The sequence below is a fragment of the Felis catus genome, chromosome D1 (genome assembly GCF_018350175.1).
Source record: "Felis catus isolate Fca126 chromosome D1, F.catus_Fca126_mat1.0, whole genome shotgun sequence".
NCBI classification, from domain to species: domain Eukaryota; kingdom Metazoa; phylum Chordata; class Mammalia; order Carnivora; family Felidae; genus Felis; species Felis catus.
In genome coordinates, this window is record NC_058377.1 from 65,378,249 (window position 1) to 65,391,379 (window position 13,131).

Genomic DNA, 13,131 nt, shown 5'->3' on the forward strand with positions numbered 1-13,131 from the left:
GGAAATCATCTCGCAGTATCTAACAACTGTGAGTGCTTGAAATACTAAATAGGATCATACATAGGACAAAAGAAGTAGAAAGAATCTTCAGAGACAACATCTTCTCCTCTCAGGACATTTCCAAAAGTGTCTAAGGATCTGAATGTACAAGTTCACAAAGCGTGACAGACCCCGTCAGAAAAAGTCTTCCTCAGAGCTCGCTTGGAGCACGTAAGCTCTATCTTCAAGGGGACGTGAAGATGACACGAGGACATCCCTTTGTATCAGCATCTTTTAGATTTTGGTTGGAAATCACACTACTCAACTCTCTTTCACTCACTCCCATTAACTCTTCCTTGATGGGCTGACATCACAAACTAGCATTTTTAAAGAAAATGCAGACAGTTATTTGGTCTCTGCATGGAAAGTACTTTCTAAGCATAAAGGTAATGAATCAAAAAGGAAAAGAGTAGGGGCGCCTGGGTGGCGCAGTCGGTTAAGCGTCAGACTTCAGCCAGGTCACGATCTCGCGGTCCGTGAGTTCGAGCCCCGCGTCGGGCTCTGGGCTGATGGCTCAGAGCCTGGAGCCTGTTTCCGATTCTGTGTCTCCCTCTCTCTCTGCCCCTCCCCCGTTCATGCTCTGTCTCTCTCTGTCCCAAAAATAAATAAACGTTGAAAAAAAAAATTAAAAAAAAAAAAAGGAAAAGAGTAATAGGTAGAAAACATAGAATTATTTCAATTTCTAGAAATCAAAAACCATCATAAATTAAGCGAAATGGCAATTGTGAGGGGATGGTCCCATATGACAGAGAAGGGTTAATGTCCTTATTCTATCAAGAGTCCGCACAAATCAGTGTCTGGCCGAGACAGTACCCCCAGCATACCCCCTCTTCATCCATACAATAAATTACATTGTCCCTACGAAAAAGAGGTTACAGTTTCTCTCTCCCCCATCTTTCAGAATCATTCTGCCTCCTTCTGCCTCGGTCCTTTGCCTCCTACCTCCTGCAAGCCCTCTTTCTTCCAAGTCCTGTTAGACTGAAGATTCAGATAAACACACGGTCAGCCTGGTCTTGATTTCAGATTTTCCCCGAGACGCAGCCTCTGAAACACTGCTTTCCACTTTGCTCTGTAGCTTGCGGGCAAGTTACAACTCGCCCCAGGCTCCACGGATACCTATCCAACTAATTCCAGCCAAAGCCCAGCATACTGGCTCCTGCCTGGACTGCGGGAAGCAGAAATCAAACAAACCATTGATTTTTAAAAACTGAGGCTCCAATATAAAAGCCATCATAGAGTCTGTGCAGGTAATTCACAGAAAAGAAATACCTAATAGCTAACAATGAGATTTTTTTAATGCTTAAAACCTCAAAAATGAAAGATCTGAGTTAAAATGAGGAGGTACTATTTTTATCTGTGAAATTAGCAAAGATTTTTTAAAAATAATAATGCTAACACAGGCATCACAAAACTGATGGTAGGATGGTGAACTGGTATAATCTTTCTGAAGGCGGCCATAAGTTTCAAGAGTAGTCCCAGTGATCCTGTGCTTGATTGTAATTGCATTTTTAGGAACTGATCTTAATCAGTTATCAAAACTCTAGTCAAAAGATTTAAATATAAAGACGGTCATCTCTTCATTTTTGTGCTTGAAATATAAATATCCAACAATAAGTAAATTGCAAATAAATTACAGTTAATACACAATGTGGATTGTAATGAAGCTAATAAAATGATATAATAAGAGCTGACCCTACTATAGCAATGATGAAAGACCAGTCACTGTTCTAAGCCAGCAACATGTACAGCCGACCTTTGAACAACACAGGTTTGAACTGTGCGGATCCACTTACACGTGGATCTTTTCCAATATGGTACAATGCTATAGATGCATTTTCTCTCCTTATGATTTTATTAATAACATTTTCACCAGCTTGCTTTGCTGTAAGAATACAGTATCTAATACATCTAACATACAAAGTATGTGTTGTTTGTGTTATCGGTAAGGCTTCTGATCCACTGTAGGCTATTCGTAGTTACACTTGGGGGAGCCAAAAGCTGTATATGGATTTCCAACTGTGTTGGGGGATCGGTGCCCCTAAACCCCACATTGTCGAAAGGCCAACTCGTATTAACACATGTATTCCTCACAAAAATACAAACAGAACCTGTGAGGTAGGTAGATGCTATAAGCCTCCTCATTTTACCGTTGAGGAATCTCAGGCACAGAGAAGTTAAGTGATTACCTAAAGGTTATGCTGGGACAGACTCACATGAAATCCTAAAATCCAAAAAGGATTCTCATAAATTTGTAGCAAACTGATTTTTTGGCAAAACTTGACCTGAACTGATGCAAAACTATGTACAGCCTTTATCCCACTTAGAGTGACGTCATCTCACTAAAGAAAAAGTAATGTGTTTGATTACACGGTACTGCCCCAGACCCCACTTAAAAGTGATACAGTATACACACCATGTTGTCTTTCTATAGTCAGACACACTCTCAACTTTATTTATTTTTTTTTTTAATTTTTTTTCAACGTTTATTTATTTTTGGGACAGAGAGAGACAGAGCATGAACGGGGGAGGGGCAGAGAGAGAGGGAGACACAGAATCAGAAACAGGCTCCAGGCTCTGAGCCGTCAGCCCAGAGCCCGACGCAGGGCTCAAACTCACGGACCGAGAGATCGTGACCTGGCTGAAGTCGGACGCTTAACCGACTGCGCCACCCAGGCGCCCCTTCACACTCTCAACTTTAAAACACAACTAGCCCCACAGGTTTCAAATAAAGAATTGTGGGAGAGCTGAAATTCAAATCCAAGCATCCCATCTGCAGTCTGTGCTGTTAACCACAATGTGGCGTTTTCAGAGACTAATGACATTGGGAAATGCTTGTAAGTCAGACATTCAAGTATTTATCAACTACATCCTATGTGCCAGTCACACAGACAAATAAAATTGCAATTGTGATAAATGCAAGGAGAGAGACGGTGTCAGAAGAGCCTATACCCGAAGGGGGTCTGTCCTAGATGGAGTGGTCAGAGGCAGTTTTCCCAGGGGAAACTATTTGGTCTAAGATGCGAAGGATGAGCAAGAGTTAACCAGACTAAAGAGAAGAGGGAAGAGCATACCTGGCAGGGAGAAGATCACGTGAAAAGGCCCTTAGTAGGAGGGAAAATGGTGACAAAGGACTGAAAAAGAACCAGTGTAATTGAAACACAGCGAACCAGGAGCCTAGTGTAAGATCCGGCTGGAGAAGAGGAAGGTGCCACAGGGCCTTATAGGTAGAGTAACCATTTGCCCCAGAATGCTAGGGAACAGTCCCAGTGTAAATAACAGCACTGTCTTTTCCTCTCAAAACTATCTTGATCTGGATGTTAAAAGTATACAGCCACCCAATTTGTGGGCCATATTAAGAAATTGTATCTTTATCCTAAGAACAAAAAGTCATGATGGATTTTAAGCAGGGGGTGATGGAGGAGAAAAGAGGTATCATAATCAAATTTTAACTTTTAAAAGATTACTCCTGCTGCAGTGCAAAGAACAGATAGGAACATGAACAGGGCAGGATGAATACCTTTGGACTAGTTAAGAGGCTACTATAGGAGACCAGGCAAGAGATAATAGTAGCCTGGTGTAGGGTACCAGTGGTAGGGACCGAAATAAGTGGATGCGTTGACACTTATTTGAGGATAAAATGAACGGATAATCATTGGTTTGATGATAATTTAGAGATGGAAGGGGAGGGAGTGGCAGGTGTGAAGAAGGAGTCCAACATTTCTGGCTTGGAAACAGGAGGGATGATGGTGTGATTCATTGAGATAGAAACGCTAGAGATTTAAATCTCTAGATTTCAATGTTGGGCTAGAAATTTAAATGTGTGAAACGAAATATCTGCATAGGGTTGTAATGGGAAGGCTGGGGGAGGAGGGGAAGGAGGAGTGCATAATAATACAAGGAGGAAGTTTAGGTTCAAAATGTGTTGGTGTTTCTTTTTCCATTCACAGAGCCCTCCTCCAATGCATGACAACCCTATTTTCTGGTTGGACATTGGAGCTGTTTGGTGGTCGGACCAAAAAGGTCTGTCTTAGCTGGTGCTGTGGGACCAGGAGTATCAAACCACTTGCAGCATGCAAATATCCCTTACGACTAATTCCCAAGTGTTTACATTCACGGTTCACGAAGCAGTTTCACACACAAGCTCCTTCGAGCCCACAACTTTGTGAGAAATTACAATCTGCATTGACAGATGAGGAAAGAGAGAAGAGTGCTTAAATTTCCTATCCACGTGGCCAGTCAGGGGCTGCTCTAAGGCCATACAAGCTCCTCGGATTGCAACCACTGTGTGCAAGGGACTGCATCAAGTGCTGTAAGAAGTCCCCCATCTTGAGGCCCTACTAAGAGCCAAGCGCTAGGAGATTAAAAAAGAGAGAAATGGGGGTGGGGGTAGGGAGCCCGCAAATTCAAATTTTAAGGATGTGTTCTTTTTTCCAAATCACACTTACCCTACAGTAAGTTCACTTTAAACTTCCAAAAGGGGTCAGGTCCCAGGATGGGTGGAGGTGAGAAGGTGGAGCTGAAACTGGGCAGACCGGGATCACCCCGAACACCAGACCCGGGGTATACGAGGTCCCAACGGCTGGGCCCCCGGCGACACTGAGAGGGGAGGCGGGCCCGCCCGCAGCGGGAGGCCCTGCGGCCGGTTTGCCTGCGCGTTGCCACAGCAACGGCCGGGGCCCTGGGACGCTGCGTCTGGGGGGTGGGGAACTCACCAGGCCCCGCGGGCCAGCCGGCCACCCAGGGACGGGCACTCTCGGCTCTGGGGGTCGCCGAGCCCGGAATTCCGCCCCTGGAGAAACTTTTCGGCCGGCGGCGAGGCCGCGGGGAGGTGGACGGGGGCCGCGCGGGGACACGGCGCGTCTGCTGCAGCGAAGCCCCTTCGCCCCGCGGCTGGGCCGGCGAGGAGGCGCCAGCGGGCCCCGCGAGCAGCCCTCCCAGAGACCGGCCAGAGAACCCTGGCTCGGGGACAGAGAAGCAGCCACACCTCACACGTAATGAAAGCCCGCTAACAGTGCCATCGCGGTACCGAGGTGACGCCCAGCGGGTATTCCCAGGCAGAGCGCGGGAGGCAGCGGCCAGCCAGTGGCGGCCGGAACTGCACGCATCGCCCGGCGGTGTGTGCGGAGCTGGTCCCCAAACCCGGAAACATGAACCCGTTGTCAGCGCTGCGCGGAGGCCTGGGTGAAGGGTGTGTGTCCCCTCAGAGGGGCCGCGAACGCCGCTCACAGACAAGATGATAATTCCCAGAAATAAGTTTTAGCCACAAACCTCAGTGGAACCACCTGAAAGCAGGCCCCCTGCAATAGTGGCTAGAAATAATGGGTTCCAGCTGTACTAATGTATTTCTTGACCTGCTTTAGGAATGGCTTCTGTGAACAAGGGTCCTGCTCTAGAGCAGCTGTGGAGATGAAATGCAACTCTGCTAATACTGGCCTAATTATTTCAGGCAGACATCCTCTAAAATTCAGTTGATTAATAGCCAATAACTTGGTACAGCAGGTCCATTTATTTTATTGCTTAGAACCTGGGGGCGGGGGGGGGAGGGTACCCAGGGCAACTGGTTCACGCCGTCCGGTTCATCAGAAAACTCAAAATGACGTCAGTTTTGCAAATTTTCCAAGCGCAAACAATCCCTGCCATATCCTGAACTGTAGAATTTTGGGGTCTTGGCCAGACTTTGTTCCGGAGAAATACAGAACTATTGTGCAAAAAGGATGTGAAATAGCCTGCAAGAATTTTCCCTTTGCCCCTCCCCCTCAACACTGCCCCATCCAAGCATGAGCGTTAGTGCCACAAAGTCCAACAAAAGGAGATGAACTTTGCCATCTGCTTCACTGAACTGTGAAGTGTACGGGTTTATTTGCCTTTAATCGGCAGCTATGAAGCCTTACATTCCAGATCCTTACCAAGAAATAAATTCAAATTGTTCACTTCCTAATGCCTGTGAAAAGCCCAGTTGAGAGAAACTGCAGTTAGGGAGAATTGTTTAAAAGGTATGGAGATGACCCCTCTGGGTTATATAGTCTCTGGCTTATATAGTTTCCGGGTTAGCAAGTCCCAAACCTGACTACCTATCAGAGACATCTGTTTGTTTTGCTTCATTTTGTGTTTAAATACAGATTCACAGGTTACACTTATAGGAATCCCGATTTGACAGATCCCATTAAAATCATTTTTAAGAGGTCCTCAAGTGACCGTGATACAAAGCCAGGTTGGACACACCACTAGCTATATTTTAGCCTGAAAGAAGCCAGACAAAGACCACTTTGTCTTCACCCTTGCAAAATTGTCTGTACCAAGTCATGCTTTATCCTTATGCCATCTGATTATATTGAAAAATGCTATTAAAAAAATACATTATTTTAGAATGCTGTTTATTACATCTCTGTAACAGAATCCTACCAGATTGCCAATTTTAGGGTTCTGCAAACTTTTTAGACCATAATCCACCCAAAGAAATATGCGTTATCACACAATACACATGGACCTATACCTTTAATAACTGAAACAAATTTTATAAAATATTACCCATACCACATGCTATGCACCGATATTTTTATCTCTTTTTAATGTTGGTTTAAACCCATTAAACGGTTTCTTGACCCCTACATGAGTGTATTTTAAAAACAGCAGAACAGATGTCTTTTTCTGGAAACTAGCCTTGGATCCTCAGACAAGGTAACTAGGCCACCAGACTACAGTCAGTTGCTCCTATAGTAGTTAGCTGACTCAAGCTGAGCCAATCATATCTCTCTCCCAGGAATTTGGAATTAGGACTGAGAGATTTCAGTTTTTCTCTAGGTAGCTAACATGAAACATGGAAAATCAGTTGCTGTCCATAGACATGCTTCCCACCACATGGCCTGTAGAAATGCAGAAGACCAGGCTGCAGGAAAAATGTGAAGAGAATAGGAAGGATGAAAAAGATCCACGAAGAGACGAGAGAAGAGACCAAAAGAGTTCTGACAGCTTCCTATCCCTAATCCTAGTATTTCCTGAAATGAGCTACATTCCTAGAATTTCATGGAATATTTCAAATCTCTATAATAAAGTGCTCTCCTTTGCTTAAGCTAGTTTAAGTGACCAAGTTTCTGTTACTGCATCCTTAATAGATCTAATTATACTAGTTTTATGGCTGTTGTAACAAATTATCCTAAAGCTGATGACAAATACAATCACTCTGTGCCCCGTATAGAATGGCCTACTATAGAAAGGTCCGCACAAGAAATGTATTTCCATCCTAAGTGCCAAAAAAATCATCTTTTTCCCCTTGAAAAACTGACACTTCTTTTCCTTATGAAGAAGACATACCATGAAATCGATCGTGTTTCCCTTTTCACCTTGGTTTCCAGGAAGATAGGAACCAAAGTTGCAGCTCAACTTTCATAACTTTGCTGAACTCTATGGCTTGCACACCAACAATACAACGTTCTCCTGTTCTCTCTCTTCCATTTTCCCTCATTTCTACTTTTATCTTTTTGCAGTCTTTCATTGTATGGACTGTATTATTTTAAACTGCTTCAAATAACTTGCACTTACTGTTTCCTTTATCTACAATGTTGTGCCCCCATACCTCCCCAAGGCTGGTTCTTTTTCATCATTCAGGTCTCTGCTCACTTGCCACCTCCTCAGAGAAGCCTCCCCTGATCCCTGTATCTAAAGTAGTGCCACTCCACAGTCTATCACTTTGCCTGCTTTGTTGTCTTAGGGCACTTAACACCACCTAAAACAAGCCTGTTTATTTTCTTTCTTTCCTCAGCAGAAGTTAGGCTCCAGCCTCGCTGTTCATTGCTTGTTCCCAGTGCCTGCAACAGTCCCCGGAACTTAATAGCTATTTAATAAAAAATCATGGCATTAGTAAATGAATGAATGAAAGGAAACAAGAAGGAAGGAAGGAAGGAAGGAAGGAAGGAAGGAAGGAAGGAAGGAAGGAAGGAAGGAAGACAGGCTTTGTAGAACATGGTGAAATATAGATAAATAAATAGGTAGATAGGTAGGCTGACAAATAGACAAATATTCATTTCTAGTACACAAATATCACTAACATTTGTAAACAGGAATCAGAAACTACACAAAGAAGTAAAACACAACTCCCTAAAATATGCACCTAGGGGCATAGGGTTTTCCTGGGAACACTTGATGTAAATGCCTTAGAAAAAAAAAATTTTTGAAGTTTTCCAGTGACTCAAGGCAGCTACATTAAATATTATGGGTAGTTACCATAGCTGGAGTCATTGAATCTCAGTGAGGTAATAGATTGCAACACCATGACCACCAACATGACAAACTCAATCTTTTGCAGGGGCCATTACTATACAACAATCTTCTCTCATTCTGTTCCCATAATTATTAATGTCACTGCTGGCAACAAGTGTTGTATGCTGTTTATTTAAACACCCCATGTGGTAATGTCATTGTTACAGTGCAATATCAAGTTGCTTGACATTTAAGGGAGAGAGATGGGAATCAAAGTTTGTCACTATAACAAAACATAGAAGCAATTAGTACAGTTTGTTCCAGGGTTTGTTTACCCTATCAGTAAAAATACCAAAATTTGGGGGGAAGGAATGGACTTGAGTTTTCTTAAGTCAAGAAGAATTGCTTTATGCATTCATTAAAATGTATCTCTGTCATTCAAAAGATTTCTGAGACACTCAACATCACAAAAAACTACTCTGTAATTTTTCTGATCTATAATTATGTGTTATATTACAATTTTTTGAATGGGGACATGTCTTTGAAAAATGTAACTTTTTCCTAATGAGCTCTATCTTTGATTCTGGTAGGCTCTACAAATTTATGCAAGTCTTTCTATTTTTTCTCTTCTCCTACCTTGACAAAAATAAAAATGTACCTTATCCCCACAGTTCAAAATGAAACATTTGACAATTAACTCAGTTTTTCTGATAAACTGTGGATGTCTGACCCAGCCTCCTTGTCAAATAAAACCAATTCAAGTCAAGTTAGTATACACCAAAACTAAATTAATGTTTCAATGGGTTGGAAGACTTGATATTGTTAAGATAGCAATACTCCCCAAATTCACCTAAAAATTCAATGTGATCCTTATCAAAATCTCAGCTGCTTTTTTTTTTTTTTTGCAGAAATTGACAATCTGATCCTAAAATTCATAGGGAGATGCAAGAAATCCAGAGCAGGGAAAACAACCTGAGAAAAAAACAAAGTTGGGGGGGGGGGGGCTCACAGTTCCTGATTTCAAAATTTACTATAAAGCTATGTTAATTAAGACTGCCAGGCTGGCATAAGGATAAACATATAGACCAATGGAATAGAATTGAGAGTCCAGAAATAAACCCATGCATCACTGACCAATTGACAAGAGTGCCAAGATAATTCAATGGGGGGAAGGGGGAGTGGGAATGGTCTTTTGAACAAACGATGGCATGGCCAAACCATGGGCACACGAAAAGAAGTGAATTTGCATGTGTACTTCATGCCATATGCACTGGTGTATCCATACAATGGAATATTACTTGGCCATAAAAAGGAACGAAGAACATATACATGGTACAACATAGATAAACCTTGAAAATATTATGCTAAGTGCAAGAAGACAGATGCAAACATCCATATATTGCATGATTCCATGTATGTGAAATGTCCAGAATAGGCAAATCTATATATAGGGAAAGTAGATTAAGTGGTTGCCAGAGACTGTGGAAAGGTGGGGAATGGGGGGAGAATGCTAACAGGTGTGGGGTTTCTTTTTAGGGTGATGAAAATGCTCTAAAATTAGTGGTTATGGTTGCACAACCTTGTGAATACACTAAACAACACTGAATTGTGCACTTTAAAAGGGTGAATTTTATGGTATGTGAATTATATCTCAATTTAAAAATAAAATGATTAAATAGTGCTTTATAGTTCATGGATTTTAAAATCCACATTTTTTCATTTTTCAAACTTTGAAGTTGGGTTGTACCTTACAACTTGATTATATATTGCTGTCAGCCAGGTAGCAAACCTGATATATTATGGAAAATTATTCTGTTGACTCTTCCCTGAAGGACCAAGAAAGTGCCAGCCTCTTTGTGTCTCGGTTTTCATAAAATACAGGTTATACTAACTCACCTAATGTCACCAGCTCTATGCCAGGCACTGTCCCAAATGCTTTATATATTCTAATGTATTCAATCCCCACAACAACCTCATGAGGTAGGTCCTATCATCATCCCCATTTTATAGACAAAGAAACGGAAGTACTGTGTGTTGGAGCGACCTGTCCAAGACTACGTAGCTAGTAAGGGTGAGTCCCATCTGGGTGATCCTGACTCTGTGCTCCTAACCATTAGGCATCACTTCCTCTCTTACCTGTGGCATGCTATGGTGCAAGTCAGCCATTACCTCAGTCTTCAGCGTTCTCCAATACAAAGTTGGCCAAAAGAATAACTAAAGCTAACAGTGAGTCTTCTGGTGGTTTAATGATGAAAACACCAGTCATTTGGTGGTTTGATTAGCTCATTCAAACATTTTTGGGCTATGCCTAGGGGATTTCACGGTCTAGAACTTTATTTACTGAGCTCAGGTAAGAGGGAGTAATCTCTTTTTGCTTGGCTTACAACATGAGTAAAAGGGAACTGGAGCCTTAGTCCAGACTGTCTGCATTTTTCTCCAGTTGACTGCAAAGATTGACCTCCCTCTCCTATGAGAAGATCTGGGTGAGAGGCAGGCCCAGCATGGGGTTGGAGGGATGAATTCCCTCTTACTTGTTGGGTATGGGACCCGGGGGAAACACCACCAGAAGTCATCCCAGAAAGAAGTGCAGGGTCAGACCTGGGGCAAATGCTCTTCCTATCACCTGACCTCCAATTTTGCTGATTTAATGCAAAGTAAATCATTGGAAGATTGGAAGGATTCCTGATGATTCAGGGGTGTCCAGCATGCCAGACTCAGGAGAGAAAATGAATTGTGTCTCTTCCAAGGAACTGTAGATAGAGGGAAAGGGTAGCAAAGCCCTCCTTGTCCCAATACTGCCAAGGCTCATGCCACACCCAGCCCAACTGAGTCCCCCAGGTACCAGATGCCTCTTCAGAATGACTGGGGAAACCTAGCCTGAGCCTGATTGCTTCCAATGAGCTGACCCCATGGATATCCTCAGGCCCCAGAGACCAGAGTCGGGGGTGAAGACGGGACTCAGAGCCCTCCACTGCTTCTCCACCTTCTCCTTACAGAGGCTTCAGCAACATTTCCCAGCCATGGACAGAGTAGTTCCACCCCTTCCAGCTTAGGCCTCAGCCTCACAGGCTGGAAGCCAAACTCAGTCTTTTCAGGAGAGAAATGACTGAAGCAAAGGGACAGCAGAAGTCACGCACAAGTGAGGCAGGACACCAGCTCTGAATTGTGCCACAGAAAGAAGGGTGGGCAGGGGAGGCACCTGGAACCACCATCCTTCAATGTGGTTTTGCTTTGTAAATTTATGTTTGGAAATAATTTCAAACTTACAGAAAAATGGCAAAAATAAAAATAATAAAAAGAAAATCCAATAGTAAAAAGAAAAAATAGTAAAAGGAATCTTTACCCAGATTCACCTCTTAATATTTTACCCCATTTGCTTTGTTTATATCTACATATACATATACATGTATACATATTTTTATAATTCAAAGATATAAAGTATATTATATATTTATATATATTTATATTTATTTTTATTTTTATATTGATATATTTATAAATATATATTATACATTTATATTTATTTATATTTATATTTATATATACTTTATAATTCAAAGATATAAAGTATATATAAATATATAATATACTTTATATCTTTGAATTATAAATAAATATATATTTATATATTTATACACACACACAGTTTTTTTTCCTGCACCCTTTAAAATTAAGTGTCATACACTCTGGCCTTTTGCTCCTAAACACTCCAGTGCACACTCCCTAAAAATAAGGATATTCTATTATAACCCAGTACAGTTATCAGCTGTAGTATATTTAAATTGATACAATAACGCAGTCTACTGTCCACATTCCAATTTTGTCAATTGACCCAATAATGCCCTTGATAGCATTTCCTGCCCTCCAGTACAGGACCCAGGACTCAATAGCTGAGTCTAGTCTCAGGTATTGCATTTAGCTGTCATGTCTCTTTAGCCTCTTTTAATCTAGAACATTTTTACAATTTTTCTTTGTCATTAGTGACAAGGACAATTTTTAAAAATCTTGTCCCCTATCCCCTGACCCTAACATAACATTTCTCATTTTTAGTTTGTCTGATGTCTTTCCCATTAGATTCAGGTTGTGCATTCCGGGCTTCGTTACTATATACGTGATGTGCCCTCATCAGTGTATCACTTCTGGACTCACAATACGTCCATCTGTCCCTCATCCGTGATGTTATTTTGATCACACAGTCAAGGTGTGGATTTCTCCTCTGTATAATTACTGTATATTTTTTCTCCCTCACAACTAATGAGCAATAGGTAGAGAGACAATTTAAGACTGTCAGATATCCTGCTTCTCATCAAAATGTCTCTCTGGAGTTTTTGCGTTTACCACTTTTTCCAGTTTCCCTAGAGCTACATAAGTGCTGCTGGCGCCACCTATGGGGCTTATGGCACACTGCAACAAGGGGAATGCTCTGTGCATCCTCTTTTACTTCTGCCACTTGTCTGGTGCTCAGGAGCTATTTCAGCCTGAGAAATTTTGAAAGAAGACACTATAGAGACCTGAGTCACAAAGCTTGAGTTCTAGTTCGACATCGCCACTAACTTGTGAGGAACGTTGGACAAGTTCTTCCCCTTCTCAAGACTTGAGAGTCCCCAGTAAAATGGGAGTCTGGATGACAAAGACCTGAGTTATTCATTCAACATATATCCAGTGAGCAGCTACAGGCACTGTTCTATGGTCTGGGCAAGATTTCCGCTCTCAGGAAGCTTACATCGTACGAGGGGTGACTCAGACAATAAGCAAGAAAGCAAGTAAAAGATAAACGATATAGTAGTAAGTGCTACGATGACAATAAAACAAGGTTGTGAGAGAAAGTGCCTGAGGTCCACTTCAGATTGGGTGGTTAGGACACGCTCTCTGAGAAGGGGGTGAATGAGCTAAGAC

The 13,131-nt window shown here is 42.2% G+C and overlaps 1 protein-coding gene across 8 annotated transcripts in view; it reads right to left on the reverse strand.

Moving 5' to 3' along the window:
• The window catches only part of STK33 (serine/threonine kinase 33), a 168,267-nt gene extending 163,357 nt beyond the window's left edge, over nt 1–4,910 (reverse strand). For 2 of the 8 annotated variants that reach the window (XM_045038921.1, XM_045038920.1), the window contains exon 1: nt 4,485–4,906. The gene's annotated coding sequence lies outside the window, so the exon portion shown is untranslated. Of the gene's footprint in view, nt 1–4,484 lie in introns of all 8 variants that reach the window. The other 6 variants (XM_045038924.1, XM_045038919.1, XM_045038918.1 and 3 more) reach the window with 6 other exon arrangements.
• Between the last annotated feature and the right edge of the window lie 8,221 nt (nt 4,911–13,131).